Source organism: Pristis pectinata, chromosome 13 (assembly GCF_009764475.1).
Source record: "Pristis pectinata isolate sPriPec2 chromosome 13, sPriPec2.1.pri, whole genome shotgun sequence".
Lineage (NCBI taxonomy): Eukaryota > Metazoa > Chordata > Chondrichthyes > Rhinopristiformes > Pristidae > Pristis > Pristis pectinata.
The window spans coordinates 4,036,104-4,062,925 of record NC_067417.1 but is presented as its reverse complement, the minus strand read 5'-3'; positions in this window follow the sequence as shown (position 1 = coordinate 4,062,925).

The window sequence follows — 26,822 nt, the reverse complement described above, 5'->3', positions numbered from 1 at the left end:
CAATGGGAATTAGAAGAACAAATATGCAGGGAGATTGTGCAGAGTTATAGGAATAATAGGGTTGTCATAGCAGGGGATTTTAACCTTTCTAACCTAGACTGGGATTGTCATACTGTTAAGGGCTAAGATGGGTGGAATTTGTTAAGTGTGTTCAGGAGAATTTCCTTGGGTCAGAGCGTCCTACTAGGGACAGGGCAAAGCTCTACCTACTCTTGTGTAATAGGGCGTGACAGGTGACTGAAGTGTCAGTGGGGGGAGCACAATGGGACCAGTGACCATGGTTCTATTAGTTTTAAACGAGTTATGGAAAGGGACAGAGCTGGTCCACAGGTTCAAGTTCTAAATTGGGGCAGGGCGAATTTTGATGGTATGAGACAAGCATTTGCAAGGGTTGATCGGAGTAGGTTGTTTGAGAGCAAAGGGACCACACGCAAGTGGGAGGCTTCCAAAGGTGAGATAGTGAGAGCTCAAGGTTTGCATGTTCCTGATAGAGTGAAGGGCAAGGCTGGTAAGGGTAGGGAACCCTGGATGATGAGGGATATTGAGGCCCTGGCCAGGAAAAAGAAGGAGGCCTGGGTCAGGTACAGGCAGCTGGGATCAAGCAAATCCCTGGAGGAGTATAGGGAATGCAGGAGTGTACTCAAGAAGGAAATCAGGAGGGCAGAAAGGGGGCACGAGATAACTTTGGCAGGGAAGATTAAGGAGAATCCAAAGAGATTTTATATTAAGGAAAACGATTGACGAGAGAAAGAAAAGGGCCCCTCAAAGACCGAAGGGGACATCTTTGTGTGGATCCGCAGGAGATGGGCAAGGTCTTAATGAACATTTCTCCTCTGTTTTTTACTGTGGAGAAAGACAGGAAGACTTCAGATCTAGGAAAAGTAAATGGGGAGGACTGGGGACAGTCGGCATTACAGCAGAGGAGATACTGGATGTCTTAAAAGGTCTGAAGGTAGACAAATCTCCAGGGCCTGACCAGGTTTATCCAAGAACACTGTGGGAGGCTGGAGAAGAATTTGCAGGAGCCCTAGCTGAGATATTTGCATCATCATTAGCCAGGGGTAAGGTCCCAGTAGACTGGAGGGTAGCGAGTGTTGTGCCTTTATTTAAGAAGGGAAGCAAAGAAAAACCTGGGAACTATAGACTAGTAGGTTTAACATCTGTAGGTAAGTTACTGGAGAGGATTCTGTGGGATAAGATATATGTGCTTCTGGAAAGACAGGGGTTGATTAGGGATAGTCAGCATGGCTTTGTGCGTGGGAGATGATGTCTTACGAACTTGGTTGAGTTTTTTGACTAAGAAAGTCGATGAGGGCAGGGCAGTAGACATTGTTGATATGGACTTCAGTCAAGCCTTTGATAAGGTTCCACATGGATTGGATACACACTGGCTTGATGGGAGGAAGCAGAGGGTGATGGTGGAAGGTTGTTCCTCGGACTGGAGGCCGGTGACTAGTGGGGTGCCTCAGGGGTCAGTGCTGGGCCCGTTGTTGTTTGTCATCTATAACAACGATTTGCATAAGAATGTACAAGGCTTGGTTAGTAGTTTGCAGATGACATTAAAATATGTGGTACAGTGGGCAATGAAGACTGTTATCAAAAATTACAGGGGGTCTTGATCAGCTGAGTAAGTGGGCTGAGGAATGACAAATGGAGTTTAATTCAGATAAATGTGAGGTGTTGCATTTTGGAAAGTCAAATCCAGGTGGGACTCTCACTGTGAACAGCGGGACCCTGGGGAATGTTGAAGAACAGAGGAACCTTGGAGTACAGGTACAATGTTCACTGAAAGTGGGGTCACAGGTAGACAGGATGGTGAAGAAGGCTCTTGGCACGCTGGGCTTCATCAGTCAGGGGGTTGAGTATAAAAGTTGGGAGGTCATGGTGCAGTTGTACAGGACGCTGGTGAGGCTGCACTTGGAGCATTGTGTTCAGTTTTGGTTGCCTTGCTATAGGAAAGATGTTATAAACTGGAAAGAGTGCAGAGAAGATTTCCAAGCATGTTGCCAGGTCTTGAGACACTGAGTTATAGGGAGAGGTTGGACAGGCTAGGACTTTATTCCTTGGAGTGTAGGAGACAGAGAGGCGATCTTATGGAGATGTTTAAAATCATGAGGGGCAGAGATTGGGTGAATGCACTCAGTCTTTTTCCCTGGGTTGTAATATCAAGAACTAGAGTGCATAGGTTTATGGTGAGAGGAGAGAGATTTAATAGGAACTTGAGGGGCAATTTGTTATACGGTGTGTGTGTATGTGGAATGAGCTGCCAGAGGAACTGGTTGAGGCAGGTACAATAACAACTTTTAAAAGACAATTGGACAGGTGCATGCATTGGTATTGGTTTATATTGTCACCTGTAACCGAAGTACAGTGAAAAACTTGTCTTGAATACCGATCATACAGGTCAATTCATTACACAGTGCAGTTACATTGGGTTAGTACAGAGTGCATTGATGTAGTACAGGTAAGAACAATAACAGTACAGAGTAAAGTGTCACAGCTACAGAGAAAGTGCAGTGCAATAAGGTGCAAGGTGACAACAAGGTAGATCGTGAGGTCAGAGTCCATCTCATTGTATAAGGGAACTGTTGAATTGTCTCATCGCAGTGGGGTAGAAGCTGTCCTTGAGCCTGATGGTACGTGCCCTCAGGCTCCTGTATCTTCTACCTGATGGAAGAGGAGAGAAGAGAGAATGTCCCGGGTGGGTGGGGTCTTTGATTATGCTGGCTGCTTCACCAGAAAAGTTCAGAAGGTTATGGGCCAAACTGGCAAATGGGACTAGCTGGGATGGGCCATCTTGGTCGGCATGGACCAGTTGGGCTGAAGGGCCTGTGTCCGTGCTGAATAACTCAATGAACTCTATCTAATAAATACAACAATCAATATAATGCTGAGCACAAATCAATAAAATGGTGCAAAGTATCATAGTGCACACTGAAGTATTGTAAAAAGAAATGCTGATGTGACAATAACGAAGAGGTAAAATTAAGGGTTGGAGAAGGTGGCAGCACCACCGGGAAGGGGATGTGAGAGAGGTGACTGGTTCAGGAGTCTGACACAGTGGGGGAGAAGCTGCTCTTGAATTTGGACGTCCGGGCTTTCAAGCTCCTGTATCTTTCTCCCAGAAGGAAGAAGAGAGAAGATTTTAATCTAATTAATCCCTTTCCCCACTGCTCTTACACATAGCCATCCAATGCTTCTCCCAGTCTTTATCCAATCCCCTTTGAAGGCTCCTCTTAAATCTGCTCCCATCCATCCCTCGGGCAGATGTTCCACCAACTTAGCCCAGCTGTGGGACTTCCGTGTTCACCACAGCAATGATGCAGACTGTTTGGCACCTCTCCCAGTGCCTCAAGGATTACCTGGTCCAGGGATAGTTTCCAAAACACAGCACACACTGAGAAAGCTATCAGTCCCGATGAAGGGTCTCGACCCCAAACGTCGACTGTTGATTTCCCTCCATCAATGCTGCCTGACCTGCTGAGTTCCTCCAGCATTTCCTGTGTGTTTCTGTTTATCTTCAGTGATTTGTGTACAAGGAAATCCTGGTCTCTGTTTATACCAAGACTTTTCAATCTCTCACAAGTCGAAAAACACTCTGCCTTCGTATTTTTCTGTTAAAGTGGACCACCACTTTTCATGTTATATTCTATCGACCAGGTCCTCGCCGATTCACTTATCCTATCTTTATCCCCCTTAACTCTGTGAGGGCAGCACAGTGAAACAGCATGAGCTGACCTTCTGCCTCACAGCTCCAGTGGGTTGCTCCAGATTCCAGCATCTGCAGAATCTCTTGTATCTCCGAGAAAGCTTTGTTTTAGTTTATTCCAAGTGAACAACCTATGTATTTTACCTCTCATTCAAAAAAAAGGATGTGGATAGACTATAACACCAACACTTAACGTCTGTCCCTAGTAACCCCTGAACTGAGGGGAAAATTAAGAGTTACCTGCATTGGTAGTTCAGGAGTGAGATCTGGGTCAGGCAAGTACAGAGGTTTCCTTCCCTGAAGATTTTTAGTAGAGCAGCTGGATTTTTACAACAAGCTGGTAGATTGATGTTTACTGCTGATACTAACATTAATTTCAGATTTATTTAATGACTTGAATTCAAACTCCCCAGTGGGATTTGAACTCATAGCTCCAGAAACTCTGGCTGCTAATCCAGTGACTTAACCACCACACCACCGCAAGCCCATAATAAAGCAGCCTCTATGATACCATCATTCTTTTATAAAATTCAAAAATTTCTTCTCAAATTTGTCCTGTCCGGCTGACTTTATTTGTGACCTATGGTTCTAGACACCCCAATCAAGGGCAAACAGCAAACCCACATCAATCCAGTCAAACCCTGGAACAATTCTCATTCGTCTAAATTCTTGAGAGTGTCAGCCCACTCTACTTACTTTCGTGAAATTTCAAAAATATACTTTATTCATCATGTATACAGTAAATACAATTGGAACATATCTTTCTCTACATTCATTCTATCATTAGATCACAAGACCAGAAGACACAGGAGCGGAATTAGGTCATTCGGCCCATCGAGTCTGCTCCGCCACTCAACCATGGCTGATTTATTTTTCCCTCTCAACCCCATTTTCCGCATGACCTTTGATGCCCTTACTAATCAAGAACCAATCAACATCCGCTTTAAATATACCCAATGACTTGGCCTCCACAGCCGTCTGTGGCAATGAATTCCACAAATTTAGCATCCTCTGGCTCAAGAAATTCCTCCTCATCTCTGTTCTAAAGGGATGTCCTTTTACTCTGAGGCTGTGGTCTCTGGTCATAGACTTTCCCACTACTGGAAACATCCTCTCCACATCCAGTCTATTCAGGCCTTTCAATATTCAGTAGGTTTCAGTGAGATCCCCCCTCAATATATTCTCATACAATGCATCAACACCACTCATGTTTTCTTCTTAAATAATACACCCATGAAATGATTGAGAGGCCGTTACACAGTGTCCACTGACAGCAGGACCATAGACTGTGGTCCTTCCCCACAGAGCCTTTGCAGTTGCTTCACTGAGGTTTGGTGTCACAATGAATGTAAAAGCAAAACTTCTCGTTCAGCTGCATCTGGAGTATTGCATTCAATTCTGGTCTCCCCATTACAAGAAGGATATGTGGAGGCTTTGGAGAAGGTTCAGAAGAGGTTTACCAGGACGCTGCCTGCATTAGAGGGTATGAGCTATCAGGACAGGTTGGACAAATTAGTTGTTTTCCCTGCAGTGGCAGAGGCTGAGGGGAGACCTGATAGAGGTTTATAAGATTACAAGAGGCACAGATGAAGTAGACAGCTGGTATCTTTTTCCCAAGGTTGAAATGTCTAATACTAGAGGGCATGAATTTAAGGTGAGAGGGGAAAGTTCAAAGGAGATATTAGGAGTTTTTAATACAGAGAGTGGTGGGTGCCTGGAACGTGCTGTCAGAGGTGGTGGTAAATCTAAGATTTTAAGACTTTAAGGTACCTTTATTAGTCACATGTACATTGAAACACACAGTGAAGTGCATCTTTTGCGTAGAGTGTTCTGGGGGCAGCCCGCAAGTGTCGCCACGCTTCCGGCGCCAACATAGCATGCCCACAACTTCCTAACCCTAACCGGAGCACCCGGAGGAAACCCACGCAGACATGGGGAGAACGTACAAACTCTTTACAGACAGTGGCCGGAATTGAACCCTGGTCACTGGCGCTGTAATAGCATTACGCTAACCGGTACACTACCGTGCTGCCCCAGATGAATATGAAGAGAATGGAGGGATACGGACCATGTGCAGGCAGAAGGGATTAAGCAGCATTAGTTTAATTAGTTCAGCACAACGTGGTGGGCCGAAGGGCCTGTTCCTGTGCTGTACTGTTCGGTGTTCTACGTCCTAAAGAAAATGTATGTCCCTCACCATCCAGGACACATCCTCTTCTCCTTACTACCATCGGGGAGGAGGTACAGGAGCCTGAAGACCCACACTCAACGGTTCAGTAACAGCTTCTTCCCCTCCACCATCAGATTCCTGTATGATCCATGAACCCATAAACACCACAAATTATTTCTTTTTTTTGTACTATTTATTTATTTTTGTAATTTATAGATTTTATGTCTTTGTACTGTGTTGCTGCTGCAAAACAAATTTCCACATCATACGTCAGTGATAATAAATCTGATTCTGATTGCACATAATTTTTATGAATGAAGTATACTTTTTAAAACAACAAAATAGTTTGTGTGAGGGAATGCACTTTGGTGTGACTTAAACTTGGGTCTTCCAGTGTACATAGATGTTGCAGTCAGATGCTACCAACCAGCACATTCCAAGGTGTAGGAGTACATGTTGTGGGGCGCATTTTAATGTCTCCCCAAACTTTATACACTTGAGGGGCACCCACTGCGTGAAGTTGTATCCTCACCTCCCCTGCCCCTTTGCTTTCTTTGTCCAGCTTGGAGAGCACTGCAAAGTGAAGCTGAGGGCACAGGATTCCTTCAAAACTCATGTTCAACCAATTGAGCATGCAAGCAAAATAAGTGCTCCTATCACGTTCTGGGATGTTTTGCTGAAGCTAATTGTACTAATGTAGGAATTGGTCCCAGTGGAACTGCAGTCGCATTCCTGCATTAACATCGCTTGTGCTGCAGAGGTTTAATGTAGCCTCTGTTTATATTCAGCCTCCTGTCACCAGCAATGTAAAAAGACCTTCCATTTCCTTTCATAAGCAGCTTCCACAAGAGACCAGTCCCCAATTTCAAACATTTGCCGAACTGTCAAGACTTAAAGTAAAACACAGTGTGTAAGTACCAGAGCTGGAAAACAATTATGCACCTTAATCACTTCAGTGTTTTGACAGAATGTAAGCTTCTCCATTAGCTCGATGCTAAAGAACTGTTTACGCAAACAGAGAAACATATACCAGGTCCCTAAGCTACTCTTTAGGCCTGTAGTATTAGATCTGTTTCAAGCTTGAAGTAGTATGAGAGATACCTGTCCATAAGGCAACTTGCCAGCCACTTACAACACCCAGGCCATTCTGTCCTTATGCTCCCTGCAAATGCTAGCATTTATCCTGTTGTTCCTGCTCATTTAGAACCTGAGGGGCAACATTTTCACACAGAGCGTGATGGTTATGTAGAACAAGCTGCTAGAGGAAGTGGTAGAGGTGGGTACAATTACAGTGTTTAAAAGATCTTTGGATGGGTACATTGATAAGAAAAGTCTGGAGGGATATGGGCCAAACACAGGCAAATGGGAGTAGTTTAGATGGGCACCATGGACAGGTTGGGCTGAAGGGCCTCTTTCTGTGCTGTATGACTCTATGAATCTGTTACATAAGGGATAGCTGTGGGAATAGGATATTTAGTCAATGATGCCTTCACCACTCACTAAGATCATAGCTGATCTTTTACCTCAGTTTCACCAAGTTTATTGTCATGGGCTTACACACAGTATATTATCTCCTTATCCTTTGAGTCCCTTACTATCCAAAAAGATTTTGACCTCTGTGGAATATACTCAGGGACTGAGCCTCCATAGTCCCCTTGAATAGAGAATTTCAGAAATTCACTACCTTGCAGGTGAAGAAATTCCTCTCATTTCAATCCTGTGAAGCCAATCCTTTTTTCTGAGATTGCGACCTCTGGTTCTAGACATCTCCTCAGGGAAACATCACCCCACGAATGGAGACACTAGGGACTGCAGTCGCAATAATCTGGAGCAACTAGCAATTTGATGGAGGAACAGCCCAACCTGTCCATGCCGACCAAGATACCCATCTAAGCTAGTCCCATTTGCCAGTGTTTGGCCTGTATCCCTCTAAACCTTTCCCATCCATGCACCCATCCAAATGTCTTTTCTCTTTACAATATTTTTATTAAATCCATGAAAAAAATACAGAGTACATGCATCAAAAAAGAAAGTAAAAATACTACTGAATACATCGTATTAAGTCGTACTTAGGATTACAATACTCTAAGTCAATAATCACATATAGTAGTTAGTTAATAAGGAAAGAAAAAACTGAAATATTTTATTACAAAAAAAATCTACCCCCACTACCAAAACCTGAAGCAGTTAGATAGAAGAAACAGCAAGGAAAAACCTCAAAAAACGTAACAGTGTCAGCCAATATCTGCATTTTAGTCCCCAAATCAGAGATTTTGAAAATAATTCAAAAAAGGGTCCCCACAGAGTTTGAAAGTCTAGGTTAGATTCAAAAACTGAACAGCGAATCTTCTCTAGATTCAAGTATGACATAACATCCCCTAACCATTGAACGTGCATTGGTGGAGTAGCTTCCTTTCATTTAAGCAAAACAGCTCTCCTGGCTATAAGAGAAATAAAAGCCTGAATATGTAAATCAGGAGCCTTCAAAGTTATATCTTTTAAATGTCTTGTAATTGTTACTTCACCGTCTATGGAGGGAAAGGAATTGTCAACATTTTGGGTCGAAACCCTGCATTAGGACAGACAATTCTTTCCCCCCATAAATGCTGCAGACTTCCTCTAGCAGACTGTTTATCACCCCACGAATACCCTGTTAAACCCAATTAACAATGTTGAACATTTCCATGTGCTTGTGTCTGCACTAACAACTGGAAGAGCCCTACTTACAACTGGCAGGTTGAAGCTGGTGGAGTCAATGGATGAAGCCACCAGACTCCCTAGGCTAAGACTCTCGGCAAGCATGACCCCAGCTCATCCAGAAAGGGGACCAGCAGTCACCGTTCACCCACTGGGATCTCTCCCACACCGCCGACAAATGCAGAATGATTTTATCATGTCGCTTCATATCGGTTTTAATGTTGAATGGCTTTCAACAGGCCTTAGGATATTTTGTTTGTTCAAGGTGCTGAGTTTATGCATTGCTGTTGGAACAGGGATTATTTATATTGGTTTGCAGAACACAGGATTGGGATAGTTATTGTCCATTCCGAGATTTATAAACACAGGGCATGGTGCAAGTGAAGACATAAATCCATGGCTGGAGTCATAAGAACAGAAGAACAGAAGAACGCAAGAAAATAGGAGCAGGACTCAGCCATTCAATCCTACCCTGCCATTCAATATGATCATGTCTGATCTACACTGGCCTCAACTCCTCTTCTGTGCCAGTTCCCCACAACCTTCAATTCCTCGATCTTTCAAATATTTTAAAGTCAAAGTCAAGTTTATTGTCACATGCACAAGTCCATGTGTGCACAGGTTCAATTAAAAACTTACTTGCAGCAGCATCACAGGCACATAGAATCAGATACACAGCATTCACAAGAAAACATAAATTGCACACAATTTTTACAAAAAAAAAACAAAATTACAATAAAACAAAGTCTATTGTAGTGCAAAGTAGTCAAAGTGGTCATAGTGTTGCTATACTGAGGTAGTGATCAGGGTTGTGCCGGTTGTTTCAAGAACTGAATGGTTGAAGGGAAGTAACTGTTCTTGAATCTGATGGTGAGGGACTTCAGGCTTCTGTACCTCCTGCCCGATGGCAGCTGTGAGAAGGTGGCATGGCCCGGACGGTGGGGATCTTTGATGATGGATGTTGCCTTCTTGAGGCAGCACCTCCTGTAGATACTACCGATGATGGGGAGGGATGTGCCCGTGATATATTGGACTGAGTCCATTACTCTCTGCAGCTTCTTACATTCCTGTGTTTTCGAATTGCCGTACCAGACCTTGACGCAACAAGTATCTGTCTCCACCCTAAACATATCGAATTATTTGGTCTCTATCATCCTTGCGGGTAGAGAATTCCAAAGATTCACTACCCTCTGAGAAGAGATTTCTATGCACCTCATGTTTAAATGACCAGAACCTGATTTTGCAGGTGTGTCCCCTTGTTCATGACTCTCCCACTAGTGGAAACATCTCAACATCTACCTCGTCAAGCCTCCTTAGGACCTTATATGTTTGAATAAGGTCACCTTTCATTCTCCTAAACTCCAAGGAATGCAGACCCAAACTGTGTTGTTGAAGCTGAATCAGATATGAGTCAAGCCAAATTCTACTGAGATTATTGGTGAGCAATTTGGTTTCTTAAAATGACCCCCACACTTGAAGCTGGTGGAAAGAACAAATTTGCATGGACTACACTGAGATCACTTCACTTCACTGCAAAGCTGTGAGCATAGGTAACAGCCCGAAAGTTTCAATAATGAGGGAGTACAAGATGAGTACACTGAGTACAAGAGGTGGGACATCATGTTACAGCTGTACAAGGCGTTGATGAGACCACACTTGGAACATTGTGTGCCGTTCTGGTCTGTCCTTAAGAAGGCTGTCCTTAAGCTGGAAAGGGTGCAGAAAAGATTCACGAGGATGTCACTGGGACTGGAGGGTTTGGATAGGGTGGGACTTCTTTTCCTTTAAGAGTAAGAGGCTGAAGAGTGACCTTCTGGAGGTTTAAAAAAGAATAAGGGGTATAGATAAGGTGGATGGTCACTGTCTTTTTTCCCAGGCTAGGGGAGTCTAAAACTAGAGGGCACAGGTTTAAGGTGAGAGGGGCAAGATTTAAAGGGGATCTGAAGGGCACATTTTCACACAGAGGGTGGTGGGTGCGTGGAACGAGCTGCCAGAAGATGTGGTAGAGGCGGGTACAATTACAATGTTTTAAAGACATTTAGAGAGGTACATGGAGAGGAAAGGTTTAGAGGGATATGGGCCAAACACAGGCAAAATGGGACTAGCTCAGGTAGGCAACTTGGTCGGCCTGGAAGAGTTGGGCTAAAGGTCTGTTTCTGTGCTGTGTAGCTCAATGACTCTATTTATTCCGAACCGTTGTGGTGTAACCGTTGGGGGAATTGTGTGCAACGTACTGAAGTGAGTGAATAATTTTCCTCCAATGTTTTTACTTTGTTTCCCATGGGAGGAGCACTTAATAACAAAAGTAAAGCATTAGGAACTCCAGTAACAATCAGCAAGGTTACTGGCTGAAGCAGAAAACCATTAGATACACCACCTATCACAGCAACAGTCTGTATTTATATAGCAGCCCTTAATGTATCAAGCATTCCCAAGGCATTTCATGAGCATTATCAAAAGAAATTGACAACCTGAGCCACATCGGATAGGGTAGGTGATGAGAAATTCAGTCAATTGGGGCGGTTTGACTACCTTACAGGAGGAGAGAGGGATAGAATATAGAACATAGAGGAGTACAGCTCAGGAACAGGCCCTTCGGCCCACAATGTTGTGCTGAACCAATTATATTGGTAATCAAGTGCCCAGCTAAACTAATCCCTTCTGCCCACACAGTCCATATCCTACCATCTCCCTCACATTCATGTGCCTATCTAAGAGCTTCTTAAACACATCTGTCGTATTTGCCTCCATCACCACCCCTGGCAGCACATTCCACCGCTCTGTGTAAAAAAACTTGCCCTGCACATCTCCTTTGAACTTACCTCCTTTCACCTTAAGTACATGCATGCAGAGTGGTTTGGGGTAGACACAACATTGGAGAAATCAGAAGTTCAAGGGATATTTGGGAGGACAGAAATAAAGAAGTGCAAATTTCAAGGTGACACGGAGATGGAAGGGGCGAGACGATGAGGGAATGCGGAAAACAAGGATGAGAGTTTTAATATTAAAACTTTGCTTTGTCAAGTGTCACTGCAAGTTGGGGTGAGGGGTGAACGATCCCTGGTGCAGGCTAGGATGCAGGTGCAGAGCCCAAGTTATCATTGTCGAAGTCAAAGTCGAGTTTATCGTCACATGCACAAGTCCATGTGTGCTCAGATGCAATGAAAAACTTACTTGCAGCAGCATCACAGGCACATAGCATCAGATAAGCAGCAATCACAAGAAAAACATCAATTAAACATAAATTATGCACAATTTTTACTAGAAAGAACACAATTAGAACAAAAAAATACAATGTCCATTTTCGTGCAAAGTGATCAAAGGATCAGAGTGGTCATAGTGTTGCTATTGTGCAGTGACTAGGGTTTTGCCGGTTGGTTCAGGAACCAAATGGTTGAAGGGAAGTGGCTGTTCCTGAACCTGGTGGTGTGGGACTTCAGGCTTCTGTACCTCCTGCCCGATGGGAGCTGTGAGAAGATGGCATGGCCCGGATGGTGGGGATCTTTGAAGGTGGACGTTGCCTTTTTGAGGCAGCGCCTCCTGTAGATACTACTGATGGTGAGGAGGGTGTACCCGTGATATATTGGGCAGAGTCCACTACTCTCTGCAGATTCTTATGCGCTTGCACATTCGAATTGCTGCACCAGACCATGATGCAACCAGTCAGGATACTTTCAACAGTACATCTGTAGAAGTTTGTTAAAGTGTTTGGTGACAAGCCGAACCTCCTTAACCTCCAAAGAAAGTAAAAGTGCTGGCGTGCCTTCCTTGTGATTGCATTTATGTGCAGGGCCCAGGAGAGGTCATCAAATTTGTAACATTCAGCAACTTAAAGCTGCTGACTCTCTCTACCATCGATCCCCCAGCGTAGGCTGTTGCATGTTCAACCCCCCTTCCCCTTCCTGAAATCGACAATCAGCTCTTTAGTTTTTCTGACGTTGAGTGAGAAGTTGCTGTTGTGACACCACTCAACCAGGTGTCCTATCTCGCTCTGGTAAGCTGACTTATGGAGAGTTGAATGAGGAATGTTGGCCAGGAGAGTGTTGTGCATTAGAACTGTTGAGTTCAGAAAAAGCAAAGGCATCAGAGATGCCAGAAGAAGTGGTTGAGGCAGGAACAATGACAACATTTAAAAGACAGTTGGACAGGTACATGGATAGGAAAGGTTTGGGTTATGGGCCAAAAGCTGGCAAATGGGACTAGCCTGGATGGGGAATCTTGGTCGGCATGGACCAGTTGGGCCGAAGGGCCTGTTTCCCTGCTGTATAACTCGATGACCCTGTGACATGGATAAGGATTTCAAGAGCAGATGAACTGGGACAGAGGCAGGGTCAAGTGAGTTGGAAGCAGGTAATAGTGAAGGGGCAGACATTTGGTCTGAAGCTCATCTAGAGGTCAAGCATGACCCCAAGTTAGCCAGTGGCCTGCTTTCCTTGCCAGGGAAGGATGACGAGGAAACAAATACTTTAATACTCCCCAATATTGATTGGAGAAAATCTGTCCTTAGCCAGTTTTGTTTGTTGGGACACTAAAGTGCCAAAATAGAGGCAGAGAAGGGAGCAAGAGGTGAAGATGGGGAGGAGGTACAGGAGACTGAAGACCCACACTCAATGTTTCAGGAACAGCTTCTTCCCCTCCACCATCAGATTTCTGAACCGTCTGTGAACCCATGAACACCACCTCGTTATTCTTCTTTTGCACTATTTATTTATTTTTGTAACTTATAGTAATTTTTATGTTTTTATGCCTTGCACTGTACTGCTGCCACAAAACAACACATTTCACGACATATGTCAGTAATAATAAACCTGATTCTGATTCAAGTTCTATCAAGCACCAGTCAGAAAACATTGTCTTCCTTCATTTATAAGATTATTTATTAGTCACACGTACATCGAAACACACAGTGAAATGCGTCTCTTTGCATTACTGGGAATGTGTTGGGGGCAGCTAGCAAGTGTCGCCATGCTTCCGGTGCCAGCATAGCATGCCCACAACTTCCTAACCCGTACGTCTTTGGAATGTGGGAGGAGACCGGAGCACCCGGAGGAAACTCACACAGACATGGGGAGATCATACAAACTCCTTACAGACAGCGGCTGGAATTGAACCTGGGTCGCTGGCGCTGTAATAGCGTTACGCTATCCGCTACACTATCGTGCTGCCCTACCGACATACACTACTGAGGCTGACTTACTGAGACATCTTTTCCCCTTTTGATCACTTTGCACTAAAATGGACTTTTGTTCTAATTGTGTTCTTTCTTGTAAAAACTGTGTATAATTTATGTTTAATTAATTCTTGTGAATGCTGCTTATCTGATGCTATGTTCCTGTGATGCTGCTGCAAGTAAGTTTTTCATTGCACCTGTGTACACATGGACTTATGCACGTGACAATAAACTTGATTTAACTTGAATGGACAGAGATGTTTCACAAACACAATCAGCATAGGCAATCTGAAACTTTTATCGCCTGCACAAAGAAAGTCTGGAGCATCTAACACATGCAAAGACTGGGTAGCTGGTCTCTAATCAACTAATGCTCCTCTGCGTAAAGTGACCACATGACCTTTGACAGACAAACGACCAAGTCGGTCAGAACATTGAATCAATTACTGCAAAGAATAGTTGAAATCAGTGCTCTCTGACTCTGAGTTCACTCCCCCTTCCATCCTTCCTTTATCTCTTCCTCAATAAAAACTCCCCAACCAATATACACGGTCTGCCTTTTGACCCCAGTCTCCTGTTGCCGGTGTCCCTTACAAATAAGGCCGCCTCGGATCACTTCTTCGTATGGCACTCCACTCACAGTCTCTCTCTCTCTCCCAGCCCCAATTTTTCCATATTTCCTCACGGCATGGAAGGATACCATTCGGCCCATCGAGTCCATGCTGGTTCACAGAGCAATCGCAAGCCCCCAGTAATTTTCACCACAACCTGTTCTCCCCACGTTCCCATCAATCTCACCACCCACGCTACACTGGGGACAATTTACAGTGGTCGATTAACTCACTAACCCGCACGTCTTCGGGAGGTGGGAGGCAGCCGGTCACAACGGAGAACGTGCAGACTCCACACAGACATTGCCAGAGGTCGGCACTGAACCCGTGTCACTGGAGTTGTGAGACTGCTGATCTACCAACTGTGCCGCTGTGAGAAACTAGTGAAGGTCAGAGACAAAGCAGAGACTAAGACTTCTGCATACACGACTGGAGGAGGAAGTTCCTGCCACTAATTGCTGGGGAAGCTGAAATCACGACACACTTTATTCCCCAGCCACTGACTCCATCCAGATCTCTGGCACTTGACAGTGTATAAACTTACCAAAATGTTGCTGTCACCTCCTGAGAAACTGCTGTCGGATCCGGTTATTTTCGAATCCACAGGTTCTTTCAGGAGTCCAGGAATGAGTTGAAAACAACTTGGTGCTTCACAAAGTTTTACTGGAAAAGTTTAAAACAAAGGAACAGTCACAGAGCACATGGCACTGGCTTTACTACTGGGAGATGAGCCGAGACAAAAGGAACTAAAGGTGAACAAGAGGAGGATTAACAAAAAAATGACACTTTTTATACCTGAGATAAGAGATCCAATAGTCCAACTTTACTAACAATTGTCCAATCAGGAAACCTATTAGATACCTGTGGCAAAACCAACCAATAGGAAAACACATATTCACCTGATGGACGAGCCAATAAGCTCGGAAGTGGCCATTCCTTGTACAGCCACTTGAGGTGTATTAAACACTATACATGTTAAAAAAACTACTTAAAACAGTCAAATCCAACACTGCTGAATGCTTTGAAATATTGTTTGGCATGGTGGTACAGCGAGCAGAGCCTCTGCCTCACAGGCCCAGGGACCCGGGTTCAATCCTGACCTCTGGTGCTGCCCGTGTGGAGTTTACACGTTTTCCCTGTGACCACATGGGTTTCCCCTGGGTGTTCCGGTTTCCTCCCACATCCAAAAGATGTGCGGGTTGGTAAGTTAATCGGCCGCTTTAAATTTCCTCTAGTGTTGTAGGTGAGGGGTAGAATCTGGGGGAAGTTGAGGGGAATGTGAGGAGAATAAAATGGGATTGCCGCAGGGTTTAGTGTAAACGGGTGGTTGATGGTTGGGTCAGATACAGTGGGCAAACATTTTAGCCATGCTTCCGTGATACATAACTCACTGATTGGTTACAAGGAAAATAAGTGGAGGAAAGGGATTGCTCAGAGAGCCAGCATTGACTCAATGGGCCAAATGGCCTCCTTCTATGTCATAGGAAATATGATAAACAAGGTAAAACCCTCAGCCACAACTTTGTTACTTCTAGAGATGACTATTCAAAGTCACCCAGAACTCTTACCCATGCCCGAATTTGCACCGTCCTTTTTCCCACAAACACTAAGCATCTCAGTTTTAAAAGTCTCACTTTGCTTTCCAGTCCTTCCAAGGCTTTGTCTCCCACTCCCATCTCTGTAATCGACACCAGTCCTACAACTGATATCTCTCTTCTCTTCGATTTCTGCCCTCCTCATCCACCATCGCTCCACCGGTGGTAGCTGTGCCCATAGCTGCTTGGGCTCGAGCTCTGGAATTCCCTCCCGAGACCGCTCTACCTGACTTCCCCACCATCTCTCCTCCTTTATGACTCCTGAGAACATACCATCTCATCCCCGCCTTTGGTTACCTGCCCAACATTGTGGGCCGAAGGGCCTGTTCCTATGCTGTACTGTTCTATGTTCTAATATCTTCATAAGATAAAATAAGATATTTATTTATTAGTCACATGTACATCGAAACACACAGTGAAATGAACTCCGGGTCGCTGGCGCTGTAGAGCGTTACACTAACCGCTACACTACCGTGCCTGCCCCAGTGTCAAATTTAATTTGATAATTGCTTGCACGTGGTTCCTTGAACATTTTCTGATGTTGAGGATGTTGAATAAAAATGTTTTTTTAAGGAGAGTGTGAATAAATACATGGAAAAGGAAGGACATGCCAAGATAGAGGCATGGGCGAGGCCCATTGGAACTTGTCCAGCATTAATCAGCTGGGCCGAATGGCCTGTTTCCATGCTCTAAGCTCTGAAATTCCTTCCCTAAATCTCTTTGTCTCGCCCCCTTCCCACTCCCTCTGAGATTCACCAAAATACTTAACTTCCAGACCAAACAGTGGGCCATCCCTTGCAAAGGTCCTGATGTGGATTCTGTTGGACTTTGATTAATGGTACGCCTGTGAATCACATTGCGACATTCTTGTCCTCGTTAAAAGATGCTGAAAAAAGTCCAAGTTACATGCAGGCACGGTAGTGTAGCAGTTAGCGTAACACTATTACAGCACCAACAACCTGGGTTCAATTCCAGCCACTATCTGTAAGGAGTTTGTACGTTCTCCCCGTGTGTCTGTGTGGGTTTCCTCCGGGTGCTCCGGTTTCCTCCCACATTCCAAAGACGTACGGGTTAGGAAGTTGTGGGCGTGCTATGCTGGCGCCGGAAACGTGGCGACACTTGCGGGCTGCCCCCAGAACACTCTACACAAAAGATGTGTTTCACTGTACATGTGACTAATAAAGATATCTGATCTGATCTGTCAGAACACTGGTCAGTGTGCTCGTGACCTAAAATCGACAAATTAAACAATGGGCTTCTATCAGAGAGAAAGGCACAGCAGCAACTCAAAGTGCTGGGCACAACTACAGGTGATGATGGAACGTAAGAAGCTGCAGAGAGCAGTGGACTCAGCCCAATACGTCACAGGCACATCCCTCCCCATCATCGGGAGTATCTACAGGAGGTGCTGCCTCAAGAAGGCAACATCCATCATCAAAGATCCCCACCATCCGAGCCGTGCCATCTTCTCGCAGCTACCTCTGGGCGGGAGGTACAGAAGCCTGAAGTCCCACACCACCAGGTTCAAGAACAGCGACTTCCTTTCAACCATTCAGTTCTTGAACCAACCTGCACAACCCTAATCACTGCTGCAGTATAGCAACACTGTGACCACTTTGCACTACAATGGCCTTTGTTTTCTTTTTTTTGTTCTAATTGTGTTCTTTCTTGTATAACTATAATTTATGTTGTTAATTTATGTTTTGCTTGTGAATGTTGTGTATCTGATGCTCTGTGCCCGTGATGCTGCTGCAAGTAAGTTTTTCATTGCACCTGTGCACACATGGACATGTGCATGTGGCAATAAACTTGACAATAGACAATGAACAATAAATACTAACAGTCCTCTGGACTGGACTGTTTCCAGCTCATGGTGCTCCAAGGGTTTATAAAGCTGATAGAAAAGTCTGATCATAATTTTCCAGCACTCAGTTCCTCTGAATAATGGAGCAATGCACAGAGTGCTCTCTCAGAGGTGAGCAGGAAACCTTCACAGCAACTAATCCATATCTTCAGACGCCAGAACTCTCAGAGCATTGTTGAGCATACCAGACCTGGCATTGCATCACTCACTGTCAGTGTCAGGTAGCCGAACCCGACTGCACTCAAGTTGATTCCGTTACTCAATAATCTGCCACCATTCAAAAATAATGTGTTAAAAGCACACTTTGCAATCCATATATTGAAAGAAAAAAAGGCTAGCGTTTCTAAAGTACCTTTTACAAACTCAGGATGTCCCAAAGTGCTTCACAGACAGTTTGTGCTGCTGTCTCATGGCTCCACCAACCTGAGTTCGATCCTGACCCCTTGTGCTGCTTGTCTAGAATTTGCATGGTTTCCCCTTGAATTCTTGGGTTTCCTCCAGATTCTCCATTTTCCTCCCATGTCCCAAAGATGTGCTGGAAAGTTAGTTGGCAGCTGTAAATTAACCCTAGTGTAGGTGGGCGATACAGGGCAATGGACATGCTCTGAGAGCTGTTATAGACTAGATGGGCTGAATGGTATCCTTCTACATCTTAGGATGCATCAAAACTTGGCATGGAAACTGCTCTGTCCAAGACCGCTCGAAATTGCAGAGAGCTGTGAACTCAGCCCAGTCCTTCACACAAACCAGCCTCCCCTCCATGGACTCTGTTTACACATCATAGAATACAGAACGTAGAACACTACAGTACAGTACAGGCCCTTCGGCCCACAATGTTGTGCCGACATTTTATCCTGCTCTAAGATCTATCTAACCCTTCCCTCCCACATAGCCCCTATTTTTCTATCATTCATGTGTCTATCTAAGAGTCTCTTAAATGTCCCTAATGTATCTGCCCCCACAACCTCTGCCGGCAGTGCGTTCCACGCACCCACCACTCTCAGTGTAAAAAACTTACCCCTTATACCTTCCTCCAATCACCTTAAATTTATGTCCCCTTGTGTTAGCCATGTTGGCTGCTTTCCTGCTGCCTCAGGAAAGCAGCCAATATAATCAAAGACCCCTCCCACCCCGGTCATTTTCTCTTCTCCCATCTCCCGTTGGGCAAAAGATACAAAAGATTGAGAACACGTACCAGCAGGCTCAAGGACAGCTTCTGTGCTGCTGTTATGAGACTCTTGAATGGACCTTCATATGCTGAAAAATGAACTCTTGATCTCCCAGTCTACCTTGTCGTGGCCCTTGCAGTTTATTTGTCTACCTACACTGCACTTTCTCTGAAAATGCAAAACTATATTCTACATTCTGTTTTCTTTTTACTACCTCAATGTACTTATGCATGGAATGATCTGTCTGGATGGCACGCAAAACTAAAGATTTTCACTGTACCTTGCTATATCAAAGTCAAGTCAAAGTCAAAGTTGAGTTCATTGTCAAAAGCACAAGTGCATGTATGCACAGGTACAATGAAAAACTTGCAGTAGCATCACAGGCACATAGCATCATGTAAGCAGCAGTCACAAGAAAAACATAAATTAAAAATAAAACACGATTTTTACAAGAAAGAACAGAAAAAAACAAAGTCCATTTTAGTTCAAGTGATCAAAGTGATCACAGTGTTGCTAAATTGCAGTGATTAGGGTTGTGCTGGTTGGTTCAAGAACCAAATGGTTGAAGGGAAGTAGCTGTTCCTGAACCTGGTGGTGTGGGACTTCAGGCTTCTGTACCTCCTGCCAGGTGGGACAATAATAAACCAATCCCAATACCAATATGAAGAAAAGAAATCTGAAAATAATAGAAACACAATCACCCTGGTCACTGCCGTCCTGAATGTAATATAAAAATATAAGATATCGGAGCAGGAATAAGCCCTTTTGTCTCCGTCTCTGCATGCTCATTCAATGAGATCACAGCTGATGTTTCTGCTGAGTACTTTCCTGAACTGACTCCATATCCCTTGCTTTCCTTAACATCTATCAGTCTCTTTCCCAGTATACTCAGCGACTGAACCTCCACAGCTCTCTTTGAAGACAATTCCAAACATCCTCTGGGTCAAGCCATTTCTTCTCATCTGTGTCCTGAATAGCTGACCCCTTATTTTGAGACTGTGACCCCTGGTTCTAGAAACCCCAGCCAGGGGAAAGATTTTCCCTGCATCCACCCTGTCAAGCCTCGAGAGAACATTTTTCATTTCAACGAGACCACCTCCCATTCTTTTCAAGGCTCGGTCTGCTTAATCTTTCCTCATAGGACAATCCACCTGATAGAACATCGAACATAGAACAGTTCAGCACAAGAACAGGCCCTTTGGCCCACGATGTCTGTGCCAACCATGATGCCAAATTAAAGTAAAACCATCTTCCTGCACATGATCCATAACTCTCCATTCCCTGCCTGTTCATGTGTCTATCTAAAAGCCTTTTAAATGCCACTTTTGATCGGCTTCCAGCACTACCCCTCAGAGCCCGTTCCAGGCACCCATCACTCTCTATGCAAAAAACCTGCCCTGCATATCTCCTTTAAACTTTACCCCTCTCACCTTAAAGCTAAACCCTCTATTATTTGACATTTGTCCCCTGGGATAACAACTCTATCCACCCTATCTATGCCTTTCCTGTTGTTATAAACTTCCTATCAGGTCTCCCCTCAGCCTCTGACACTCCAGAGAAAGCAACCTAAGGCTGTCCAAACAAGCATAAATAATCCAAGTTTTTCCATCCCACATATCAATGTTGTGGACTGTACTACCAGCCCTCTAGCACCAGCATCTCCATCCTTAGGTAGAAGGGACAGATATGTGCCCAGTATTCCAGTGGGCCCTGCATAATTGCAATTCTATGTCTCAACTCGGTCTTCAAATCCTCATGCAATAAGGGTTAACATACTGCTTGCCTTCCTGACTGTACCCACATGTTTATTTTCAGTGACATAAGAGAGACTGCAGATGCTGGAAATCTGGAGTAACGGACACACAATGCTGGAGGAACTCAGCAGGTCAGGCAGCATCGATGGAGGGAAATGAACAGTCAATGTTTCGGGTCGAGACCCCTCGTAAACCCTGGTGAAGGGTCTCAGCCCGAAACATTGACTGTTCATTTCCCTCCATCGATGCTGCCTGACCTGCTGAGTTCCTCCAGCATTTCCTGTGTGTTTCTGTTTATCTTCAGTGATTTGTGTACAATGAAATCCTGGTCTCTGTTTAAACCAAGACTTTTCAATCTCTCACAAGTCAAAAAACACTCTGCCTTCGTATTTTTCTGTTAAAGTGGACCACCACTTTTTCATGTTATATTCTATCGACCAGGTCCTAGCCGATTCACTTATCCTATCTTTATCCTCCTTAACTCTGTGAAGGCAGCACAGTGAAGCAACACGAGCTGATCTTCTGCCTCACAGGTCCAGTGTCAGGTTCATTCCTGACCTCCGGTGCTGCCTATGCCAAGTTCACATTTTCTTCCGGGTGCTCCAATTTCCTCCAGCATCCCAAAAGCATGTAGGTGGGTAGGTTAATTTCCCCAAATATTAGTTGGGTGATACAATCCAAGATAAGATCTTTATTAGTCACACGTACATCGAAACACACATTGAAATGCATCTTTTGCGTAGAGTGTTCTGGGGGCAGCCCGCAAGTGTCGCCACGCTTCCGGCGCCAACATAGCATGCCCACAACTCCTAACCTGTACGTCTTTTGGAATGTGGGAGGAAACCAGAGCACCCGGAGGAAACTCATGCAGACACAGGGAGAACGTACAAACTGCTTACAGACAGCAGCCGGAATTGAACCCGGGTCGCTGGCGCTCTAAAGCGTTACGCTAACCGCTACACTACCGTGCCAATCTGAAGAGAATATGCAGAGGATAACATCGGATTAGTGTAAAATGGTTGTTTGAAGGTCGATGTGGACTCAGTTGGCCAAAGGATATGTTTCCATGCTGTTGCTCTGTGATTGTTCCAGAATCTATGGAATATTGGAAGACGATGTATGACTGGAGAAACTACACCAGCTAATTGGTATACAACAACTCCCACAACCAGAAATGTGATGTTGGGATGTAGATAGACAGTCAGTGGTTTTGTAAAAAATCCCTCAATATTATAGAGTGTATCCTGACGGTTTGCATCTCGGCCTGGTACGGCAACTGCTCTGCTCTGGACCGACAGAACCAGCAGAGAGCGGTAAACACTGCCTAGTCTGTGAGAGGCTCCTCACTTCCTTCCATCCAATCTGTCTCCACATTGCGTTGCTTCAGGAAGGCGAACAGTATCGTCAGGGATGCCTGCCACCCTGGCCATTCCCTTTTCTCTCTTCTACCTTCTGGGAGAAGATACAGGAGCTTGAAAGCCAGAACGTCCAGCCTCAAGATCAGCTTCTTCCCCACTGTGTCAGACTCCTGAACCCATCACCTCTCACATCCCCTTCCTGGTGGTTCTGCCACCTTCTCGGACTCTGAACTCTATTGTCACTTTAACATTTCTTTTTGCACTACCTCAGTTTGCACTGCCATCTTTCCACCAATCCATTGCCTTTGTGCTCATCACTGTATTTATTGTTGTATTTATTATTACAGTGGATACTGTTTACTCTGGTGTATCTGACGATAAACTAAACTAACCTAACTAACTGACGATGCCAGTGCATGGGTTAGTGTGTTCCTTACTGTGCATTAACACAGAAAAACAGACTGCGCAGGAGGCAAGATGTAGTGTAGCGGTTAGCATAACGCTTTACAGCGCCAGGGACCCAGGTTCAATACCGGCCGCTGTCTGTAAGGAGTTTGTATGTTCTCCCCGTGTCTGCGTGGGTTTCCTCCGGGTGCTCCAGTTTCCTCCCACATTCCAAAGACGTACAGGTTAAGAAGTTGTAGGCCTGCCACGTTGACGCCGGAAGCGTGGCGACACTTGTGGGCTGCCCCCAGAACACTCTACGCAAAAGATGTATTTCACTATGTGTTTCAATGTACATTAGACTAACAAAGATATCTTATCATAGAACATAGAACATAGAAAAACTACAGCACAATTCAGGCCCTTCGGCCCACAAAGCTGTGCCGAACATGTCCCTACATCTTGTCTTATCTTATCCACCTCAGCACTGAGCCCAGTGGCAGCTCTGTAATGCACAGTGCAGAGGGCCAGATACTGCTCAGTTTCAGACCAGCCATAATGATGCATCTAGCCCCAACCCATTCACAGGACTGTGGTTCCCTGTTTGGAGGGAAAAGGGAAGTAAAAATGGGGTCTTTTTCTTTAATTTAATGATTAATGCTTTTAACTAATTTATATGAGGGAAACATGATTTCAAGTGCATTTATTATTTTTAATTTGTTTGATAATTATTGAAATATATTTCAATTTTTTTCCTGAGGATCACAGACACTACATAAGGTCTTCTGCTCTGATGAAGTGGCTGATCATCAAGACCACTAAGAGTTGGGAGAATGCAAAGTCTCTGGATTCACCTCCTGAGGCTTAGTTGACATTCACAGACTGTTTGCAAGATGATCATGAGGCATCCAGAAAGTTGGGGACTGCTTAACGTAGCTCGTGGCATGGACCAGATCTAGTGTTATCTGACCCAATGAATCAAAATCAGAATCAGATTTATTATCACTGACTTAGATGACGCGAAATTTGTTGTCTTGTGGAAGCACTCCCAAGTCCCTCTGCACAGCAGCATGCTGCAATCTTTCACCATTTAAATAATAGAAGATCAGATTATTATTTAAATGGTGACAGATTGCAGCATGCTGTTGTGCAGAGGGACTTGGGAGTGCTTGTGCATGAATCACAGAAGGTTGGTTTACAGGTGCAACAGTTTATCAAGAAGGCAAATGGAACGTTGGCCTTCACTGCTGGAGGGATTGAATTTAAGAACAGGGAGGTTATGCTGCAACTGTACGGGGTACTGGTAAGGCCGCACCTGGAGTCCTGTGTCGTCAACTTACTTGAGGAAAGATATACTGGCTTTGGAGGCGTTGCAGAGGAGGTTCATCAGGTTGATTCCAGATTTGAGAGGGTTAGTCTATGAGGAAAGGTTGAGTCACCCGGGATCATACTCGCTGGAGTTCAGAAGAATGAGAGGGGATCTTGTAGAAACGTATAAAATTATGAAAGGGATAGAGGCAGGAAGGTTGCTTCCACTGGTAGCTGAGACTAGAATGAGGGGACATAGCCTCAGGATTCGGGGGAATCTATTTAGGATGGAGATGAGGAGAAACTGCTTTTCCCAGAGAGCAGTGAATCTGTGGAATTCTCTGCCCAGGGAAGCAGTAGAGGCTACCTCATTAAATATATTTAAGACACAGTTATATTTTTGCATATTAGGGGAATTAAGGGTTATGGGGAAAGGGCAGGTAGGTGGATCTGAGTCCAAGGCCAGATCAGCCATGATCTTATTGAATGGCAGAGCAGGCTCAATGGGCCAGATGGCCAACTCCTGCTCCTATTTCTCATGTTCTCAGCAGTACAGTGCAAAGACATAAAATTAACATGAATTACAGAAATAAATAGTGTAAAAAAAAGAAACAATGAGGTTGTGTTCATGGGTTCATGGACCATTCAGAAATCTGATGGCGGAGGGGAAGAAGCTGTTCCTGAATCATTGAGTGTGGGTCTTCAGGCTCCTGTACCTCTTCCCTGATGGTAGTAACGAGAAGAGTGCATGTCCCGGGTGGTGAGGGTCCCTAGTGATGGATGCCGCCTTCTTGCGGCATCACCTCTTGATGATGTCCTGGATGGTGGGGAGGGTTGTGCCCATGTTGGAGCTGGCTGAGTCTGCAACCCTCTGCAGCCTCTTGCGATCCTGTGCATTGGAGCCTCCATACCAGGCTGTGATGCAACCAGTCAGAATGCTCTCCATCGTACATCTAGAGAAATTTGTGAGAGCCTTTGGTGACATACCAAATCTCCCCAAACTCCTAACAAAGTGGAGATGCTGAGGTTAAATTCTCAGCATTTTTTTTCCAAAATAGTATCACATGATTTTTGTTTTCCGTCCATCCGAGATGGCACCTCTGGCTGGATCGCACTCTCCAACAACTGCACAGGAGGGTCAGCCTAGGTTTCTGTCCTGTGCACACAAATACAAGAAAATAGGAGCAGGAGTAGGCCACTCAGCCCCTCACCATTCCAAATGATTGTGGCTGATCTACCCTCAACTCTTCGACTGTACCAGTTCCCCCAAACCTCAATACTGCAATCTTTCAAAAACTCTACTCTAAATTCTTCTGATGATCTAGCTTCTGAGGCAGAAAGTAGAGAGTTCCAACAATTCACTCTCTCTGCAAGAAAAAATTTCTATGGACCTTAGTTTGAACTGACTGGTCCCTAACTGTAAAACTATGTCCCTTCATTCAAGACTCCCCTGCTGTATTGTTCTATGTTCTGTTATAGATCGATAGATTTCTGGACTTTCAAGGGAATGGAAGAGTATGGGGACAGTGCTAGAAAATGGTGCTGGGCAGATTAACACTGATTGTAAAATGTATGCTGTACCAGGCTTGAAGGGCTGAATGGCCTAGCCCCACTCCTCACTCTTCAGTCCTTAATCTGTGATTCTTCTATTGCAAGGTCACATTAAAAAGAGTTTAGTTTACCAAGGACCTGACTGGCGTACACTAATGAAGACAGCCACTGTCCTGTTTTGTTCTTTCAGACACACTGGGCTGAATCAAGCTGACAATCAGCATTCGGCTCCATCCTGGTCAATAAATCCTGGATTATCACTGACTAACCATATGCCCGGAGCGTGCAGAGTGACAGATGCTGGCACATCTGTCACTCCCATCCATGGCTGTTCTCCACATGGAGTCCAACACGCACCCCAACCATGCTGAGAATGATCCTGCATATCTGCCTTCATGATCTTTGTCAACCAGACCAACACATGATCAAATCTACATTCATTTACATGGATATTCCCAACTGGGAGATTAGGAAGAAAAAATCTAACCTTGCTAATTTATTTTATTTTACTTAATTACTTTATTTTAATGTTTTTAAATTATTTCTTAGTGTGTTAATGTGTTTTTGATTCATTTTGCTTTTTAAAATGTTTTACTTTTTTAATTGTTTGAATCAATCTTAATGGATTTTAAATATCACCAACTATAAGGTACTTAAATTCTGTTATGAAACCTTGGAAAAGTTGGAAGGAGCTGAAGATCTGCCCCACCAAACCTCCATCCCATCCAATGTCATACCTTTCATTGGCAGTAACGCTGGACGGGATGAAGGGTCTTAATCCAAAACGTCGACTGTCCATTTCCCTCCATAGATGCTGCCTGACCCACTGAGTTCCTCCAGCATTTTGTGTGTTGCTCCAGGTTCCAGCATCTGCAGTTTCTTGTTTCTGTTGGTGCCTTGATCACCTTGAGTCCTCACCTCACTGTTGAAGGGGAGTGATGTGGGGACAATTGGTGGAGAGTTGGGGAGATGGATGACCTATCCTGGACCCAGCACACTGATGCAATCATGAAGAAGGTGACTAGTGCCTCTATTTTTTTAGGAGCTTAAGGAGATTTGGCAAGTCACCAAATGCTCTAACAAACTTCTACAGATGCACTGACTGGTTGCATTATGGCCCGGTACGGCAATTCCAACACACTGGAACGCAAAGGGCTCTCAAGACTCTTGAGGCTGCAGAGAATAGTGGACACAGCCCAGTCCATCACAGGCACAGCGTCTACAGGAGGCGCTGCCTCAGGATGGCAGCATCTATCATCAAGGATCCCCACCATCCGGATCATGCCCTCTTCTCGCTGCTACTGTCAGGCAGGAGGTACAGAAGCCTGAAGTCCCACACCACCAGGTTCAGAAACAGCACCTTTCCTACAACCATCAGGTTCATGAACCGACCTGCACAACCCTAACCCTACCTTAGCAACAGAACAATATGGACCACCTCTTGCACTCCCATGGACTTTGACTGTGTTATTTTTTGCATGA